Genomic DNA, 7136 nt, shown 5'->3' with positions numbered 1-7136 from the left:
AAGATACGTCTGACAATGTTCTAAAACTCGTAGGGAAGAAATTTAATTTAAGAGGGAAAGAAGTCTCTTACTTTTATTCCAAGACAGGTTCAACGAGATTTGCGCGATGCCTTGTGAATATATAATCTCAGATCGTCGATTGTGTTGCAAAAGGAAAATAAATCGATGTAATTTGCGGAGACGACAGTTTACCGATAAATAAAACAAAGTAAAGGATGCTAAGTAAAGGATACAAAAATATCTTTTTTACACATGTATCGGAAAAAAACTTGATTCTTTCATTTCTTTACCAATTATTGTCGCCAAAAATAGAAAAACGATAATATCCATCTATATTTTTCTTTTACTTTTACAATTATTTAAAACAGGAAAATCCTCCGTTTCTACTATATATGAAAAAAAAAAAAAAACTAAAGTATCCAAGAAAATTTTATCTTACCCAACTTAATCTAAACCTGTCTCTAAGAAACAAAAATGCATTCCTCCACTCTTCCCAATTAAACTTCCTTTCCTTCTCTCGAAGGATTAAACGCGCTGATCGGTATCCATCGCAGCGATGCAAAACGGCTATCAGGTTATCTCGATCGTTGCTTCTGTTTCATAGAACGGTCCGATGGCCAGGTATCTCGAGCGTGCAACCTCCTCCACCCGTGAGAACAAAGGACATCCGTATTCGTGGAATTCTCTGCGGTGAGACACGAACGAAGGTAAGATTTTTCGGTGAAAGTCAAGCAAAATGATAAATATATATATGTATATACACACGCTACGATCTACTTCTCTAGATACTTACGCAGCCGTGTATACACGGTCAATGGCAACGCCTTTTCCTTTCTTCTCGACCCGCCACCGTTTCATCCGTCTTCCGGTTTGGAAAATTGCTCGACCAAGGACCAGTTTTTGGACCACGATACTTTTACCCGATTTCTTGCACGGTTCGTTACGATTTAGAAAATCTTTTTTTTTAAACCAACGTCTTCTTCGTGTCACTTTCGCTTCGAATCTCCCATTTGTCTCACTTTGATCCTTTTTCTATTTTTTTCTTCTTTTTTTTTTTTTTCACTCAAGATCGAAGGAGCGAAACGTAGAAATCGTTGGATGGATCTCTAAGCGAGGAAATTCTTGGCAGACTTTCACGTTGCATACTTCCGGCGAGCAGATAAGAATTTTCGTTCCGGTGCAATTTGAATATCTATTCGAGACGTCGAGATTCCTTGCTTCGTCTAATGAAACACTTCGATCTTTCCACATATATCAACTTTTCCGTTCGCGCCGATCTCTGGAATCGGGTCTCCCCACTCACAGGTTAACGATATATTTTTCATTTGAAAGAATATTCAATTTTTAAATAGTTTTTTTTATTTAATAATACGATGCGATGAATAATAATATCCGTTGACGGATACACTCTATTCTCTAGCATTGCGTAACATCGTAGCAGCGGGCAACAAAGGGGGCTCGTCGCTCCCCGAGCGATCCTCTCCGTACAATGTAATACTATAAGCGTGGCCGAGTAAAGGACACTGTGACTGGCCGACAAGCGTTTCGTCACAGTCCCCACAGCGTGCGATAAATCGTTCCCGTTACGACAAGGACACACAATGGGCAACGTGTTACACACGGTCCGCGTGCCACCAGCGAAGATAAATTAAAGATCGAGGCAAAAAGAGAGGAGGCAACGCAACCGAGCCAAGGTGGTTGGCTTCCGATCGAAAGGGAGCTCACTTCACCGTGAGACGATCCACCAGCAGACGACGACGTTCGACTTTTTTAGTACGTTTATCCAGTTAGGGCGACCTTTCTTTTCCTCCTTTTTCTTTCGATCGTTTAATTAATAAAAACAGGCCGAGTCGTCGTGGACTCGGGAGGGGAAAAGAGATCGGTTTCCTTTTTGCTCCAAATCGAAAGTTACCCAGGCCTGACCGGATTCCCCCCTAACGAATCGACGCGATTTACGGTGCATTCGGTGAATTTTGACGGGATGCGTAAATCTTGAGGATCTTGAATCGAGATTCGTTATGGTAAGGAGATTGATGCTCGAGGATCGGTTTCGAAACATCGATCGATCGCGATATCGTGGGTGGTTAATTGTATCGTGGATCTTTGATTGTCTTTTGTTCTTTCTTTTTTGAAAAATGTGTCGTGCGATGGCGTGATCGAGAGATTTCACTTTCGTTTTGGTGGAAAAATTGGAATTGTGTAATTTCGGTGACAAATTATATTTTCTTTTTCGTCGATCAGCGTGATTCGCTTGGACGTCGTATTTTTTCTTTTTTTATATTACTAATTAGTTTATTATTTCTGATTTTTCTTCCTCTTATCTTCTTTTCTTTCTTTTTTTTTTTTTTTTTTTAACGAGAAAAATAATTTCGCAAATGTGAAATTTTAAACGTGTGTCGTAATTGTGAATCGAGTACCGTGACAATATATATACCAACGAAATATTTAATATTTTATATCTTGTGCTTTTGGCTTTTCAATGGATTGAAAGATTGAGCTTGATATTATTCCCGATAGAGGATGTTTTTTTTTAAAATATTTTACATCCAATTTTATTTTACACATTCTAAAATTATTTTGTGAAAGTTAATATTAATAATTCCTCATAAATTCATAAAATTATATATATATACATATAGTTTCTAATCAATTTTTACATCAATATTCTTTTATTCTTGCATAAATTTGCGGCATTATAATTTTCAAGTAAAATATAAACTTTCTCAAAAAAAAAAAAAAAAAAAAAGAAACAATCTCAATTTTCTTCTCTTATTTATTACTTATTCTCCATTCTCCCGTATCCTTGTTACTAACCGATAGAAATCAACACAGGTAATTCTGAAAATTCACAATCTTCCCAAAGCAATATAACCACTTTTTACCAAATCTGGCAAAAGAAAAATCTAATAAAAATCTAATGATTATCATACAATAAGAAACATAACCAGCATAACAATAATAATCAACAACCAAATAATATCCTGTTTAGCAAACAAAATTAACTATAATAGTTACGGATCTTTCGTTATTTCACAAGAAACGCATACTTGCAGATAAAACCTCTGATAAAAATTAAACACCTCGTAAGATCTCCACTTTAGAAACAATAATTATACACAAATATATACTAATCTAATTATTCTCATCCAATTAAACAAATACATCCAATCTATATAAAATTAAATCTCTTTCGCAATTAAATTTCTTTCTCGAAAAATGTGAATCCGCGAATCCCAGTGAAAGTTTTCGGTCGCCAACGCTTATTCAATGCTCGCAACACACGTGAAAAAAAGGGGGCGAGAACGAGGCGCACGACTCGCGTTTCTTTTCTCCCTGTCCAGGCCAGGCCAGGCCAGGGCAGGAGGGGGAGAGACACCTGAGTACCGAACGAGTGCTCGAAAATCGTGCGACCGCTCGTGCGAGACGAATTCGCGACTAGAGAGGAGAACGGATGTGTGTGTGTGTGTATGTGTGTATGTGTGTATGTGCGCGCAACCAGAGAGAAGAGAGAGAATGCGAGCGCGACCGGTGCATTTTGTATCGGTCGTTGCATTTTCGCAGGTCATCTGCGATAATGACGGCGCGCGAGTCCCGCTAGGAAAAGGGAGCGTGCCACCTTTCGTTTTCATTGTCTTGGATCTTGGTTGGTTGGGTTCGACCTCGGCTATATACCGGATATACCACTGGATCGATGGTGGATAGGCGACCAGTCGGTTGTGTTGCTCGATCGACTGGGTCGGCTCGAGCTTAAAGCCACGTTTCTCGGAAATGTATGGGGAATTTCTTGAGGTTGCGTTGGAAACGGCGTTATTCTTGACGCGTTACGTTTATTTTAACTTTTATCGGGTTGTGAAACGACTTGACCAAAAGTAAGAAAGAATATATTTGATGAAGGAAATAAATTATGTTATAGCGATAAGTTATGGACGTGGATCGTGCCGATGCCTTTATTTTACTGAGCTGAGCTCCTTATGTCGCTGAAACAGACAAAATCGAATATATTTAATAAGGAAATAGGAATAAATTATTGTATGGATGTGGATCGATGCCTTTGTTCTACTGAGCTGTGTCGAAGAAACGGAATCGAGACAGCGATCCAATGTCACTCTATTCACGTATGAATATAATATAATATAATATAATATTTTGCATTTTTACACATATCAAAAATTTTCGTTGGGCTTTTAATTCTGTAATATAAATGTATAAAGAGAGAGCTTTCGAAGAACTTTCGATTTTCGTTATAAAAGTGACGATGTGAAGAGAGATTTTTGATTTTGTCCCGCAAGGGGGATTTCGACGGAGGTCTTGGGACTTGTTTGAATGCGAATATATCTTCTAATTGTCCATTTGCGAGAAGCACTCTCGAAAGTAGATTCATTCGTTCGTATGTGTCCCAAGTCCTCCTGTTTCGAATCCTTTGGGTGATGGCGTACCCACGGACCTGAGCCTATTTTTTTTTCTTCCAGATCTTGCAGAAAAATTTCTTCGCTTGTTATTTCGCGATTACTATTCGCATTTCAGGAAGCTACGCTTGTTTCTTTTTTTTTTTTTAATTGGAAAGAAAACGATATTGTTTATATGGACATTATAATCTGTCTATAATCCGTGCATAGAAATGATTAAGAACTGGTTGGTCCAGTGTCGAGCGGCTGGCTTATGCAATTTTCGAAGCTGATCGATAGGAAATTGTGCTCGATTTGCGTTCTAAGTTGACACACTGTGGCTGCAGCGTAAGACATTGTGAACGTTTATTTCCCCCTTTCAGTGGAAAGTTCAATTTCACGAGTTCAAGAAATTTGTTGCCCTCGCTTTAGAAATATCGTGTATCGTGAAAGTGAACGATATTTGATATCGTATCAAGAATTTTCGTGTGATCGTAATTATGTCGAAAGATTATTTGAATACGAAACGTATGAAACGGCCTGTATAGAATAGGTATGCAGATTTTTTCCACACACACGTGAAGTGGAAGTGGCAAGCTCGAGAAGATAAAAAGTTGAGGGCGCGAGGAAGGATGAAAGTGAAAGTTCTATTCGCGATTAGGTTCGCTCGCGGATCGATCGAGCTTCGTTAAAAATCGTTCGACAAGTTTTGAGTCAGGAGTTGCGTCATTTCATGGATCACGATCAAGGTGTAACGATTTTAAAAGCGATCGATCGATGGAAAAATACATTACATCAAATGTGCTCCTATGTTTCTGATAAATAGCTTTCGTGCATTTTATTTAAGTCGGTTTTAAGAAATCTAACGGCACCTCGGGAAAGGAATCAAAGATGCAAATTGATCGATGAATATTCGGAAAAATAAGGAATATGTTGTGCAATACACGCAAGTGTCGGTGTTACGTAAAACACTGATTAGTTAATCCGGATTGTGTGGAGAAAATGATGAATAAGGGATTACATATTAATGATGAAGTTTGACGAAGATTTAGATTCAATTTGAATGAAATTATACTTGCAAAATGCGCGAAAAAAGAGATAAGAAATATTTAAAGTTGATTAGTATTCGAAATTGATAATATTTTATTTCATTTTTTACATTTCATCGCGTTACACTCGTTGATTCGCCTCTAAAATAAGTATATCGTGCGATAAAAATCAGAAGAAACGCAACGTTACATTTGATACACATTTTCTTGTAAATGAACATTGATAAAAAAAAAAAGATGGGAGAAGATACGGATACGGATAGATGAAATCTTTCACAAATTCGTGAGAATCCTCTCGTGGCGTGTTGAATCAAACGTGTGTAATCCTTGATTAAATGGGACGAGATATATTTAACGAGAGATCTTAACTGATTAAACGAAGAATCATGCGCACACATATATTGCTCCACGATATTTTCTTTCGTGCTCCAACGTGATACGAAGTGTAATAATAATATAGCAACGTATATAAATCCATACACTTTTCAAAGAACTCGAAAACCACTTATTGTTCCTTATAACAATCGAATACGAAACCATATGACATGGAAAATATATATATATATATATCATGGCGAAGAAAGATAGAGAAACTTTACTCGCGAAATACGAATTTCATTTCCTTCGGGATAAAGAAGAAATAAAAGATAAAAGAAACGAGAAATATATTCGTAACCTCGAAGATATTTTATATCGAAGCGAATATATTAACTTGCATCGCGAAATGTAACAGAGATTCCACGAATCCCGGGGACAAACGAAAAAGTAGAAAGTGAAAAAGAAAGAAGGGAGAAAAAGGAGAAAGAAAAATATACAAGTCCTCTTTGGGTATCTTCGAGAAAAATTCCTAATCCGAATATATTATCTCTATATTGAAAGGATAAGCCTTTGGAATGCAGCGGAGAAATTCCGTAAATGTCTCCTTCCTTGTAGACGTGCAACAGACATTTTTTTTTTAATTACTCGTAAGATAGATTTTGTTCTCGCGAATCTGATTCTTCTTCTCCTTTTTTTTTTTTTTTTTTTTTTTTTTTTTTTTTAACGGAAACATTACGCCTAGGAACATTTTTTCGCCGATTTCTCAGACAGATGAGATGCTCAGAATCCTGGGAAATCAAAGCGTTCGGGTAAATGGCTTGCGTTGCCCGCCATCTAGATTAGACTTGGAGAAGGATTTCGAGATCGTCGTTTTAAAATCGTTTCGAGGGAGATTAATTAAAAAAAACTCGAGCGGTATATATTAGCCGGTAACAATGTAGAAATCGACCTGGATCGTGTTGATTATGTTATTTTTAATGGATACTAGGAGAAAATTAGTTGAATTAGCGTGGAGCGAGCTAGTTTTCTCCATCATTCAGATTTCACGTGGCCGATACATTTATATGATAAATCGCGTAATAAATTTTAAGCGAATATTTGATGTAAAAATGTAAGATGACAAGCATTGGGTTTGAAATATATTGCGTTTCCCAATTGTGATAAATAATGGTGTCGATATCGATCGCTCTTTTTCACGAACCAACTCGAGGAGAGAAAGAAGAAAGAATCGAAATAATAACTGGAATTTGGAACAATGGATTTACGAATCCGTACAGTTGAGGAAGAATATTGCAAAATAAATTGTGATTGTATAATTGAAATCGACACTTTCTAACTAGTTTAATTAACAGTTTCATAACTGTCTTTATTATTATTACTCTAA

General features: G+C 36.9%; 1 long non-coding RNA gene across 2 annotated transcripts in view; it reads left to right on the top strand.

Moving 5' to 3' along the window:
* The first annotated feature begins 424 nt into the window (after positions 1 to 424).
* Positions 425 to 7136, top strand: part of LOC102681682 — a 16967-nt gene continuing 10255 nt past the window's right edge. Inside the window, exons 1-3 of one of the 2 annotated variants that reach the window (XR_004150601.1) lie at positions 425 to 707; positions 786 to 935; positions 1421 to 2489. This is a non-coding gene — a long non-coding RNA (uncharacterized LOC102681682). Of the gene's footprint in view, positions 708 to 785; positions 936 to 1420; positions 2490 to 7136 lie in introns of those variants that run through there. The other variant, XR_004150600.1, reaches the window with a different exon arrangement.

This window comes from Apis dorsata, unplaced genomic scaffold (assembly GCF_000469605.1).
Source record: "Apis dorsata unplaced genomic scaffold, Apis dorsata 1.3 scaffold_262, whole genome shotgun sequence".
NCBI lineage: Eukaryota > Metazoa > Arthropoda > Insecta > Hymenoptera > Apidae > Apis > Apis dorsata.
Note: the sequence above shows the minus strand (reverse complement) of the source record. Positions and strands in the feature narration are given on the sequence as shown.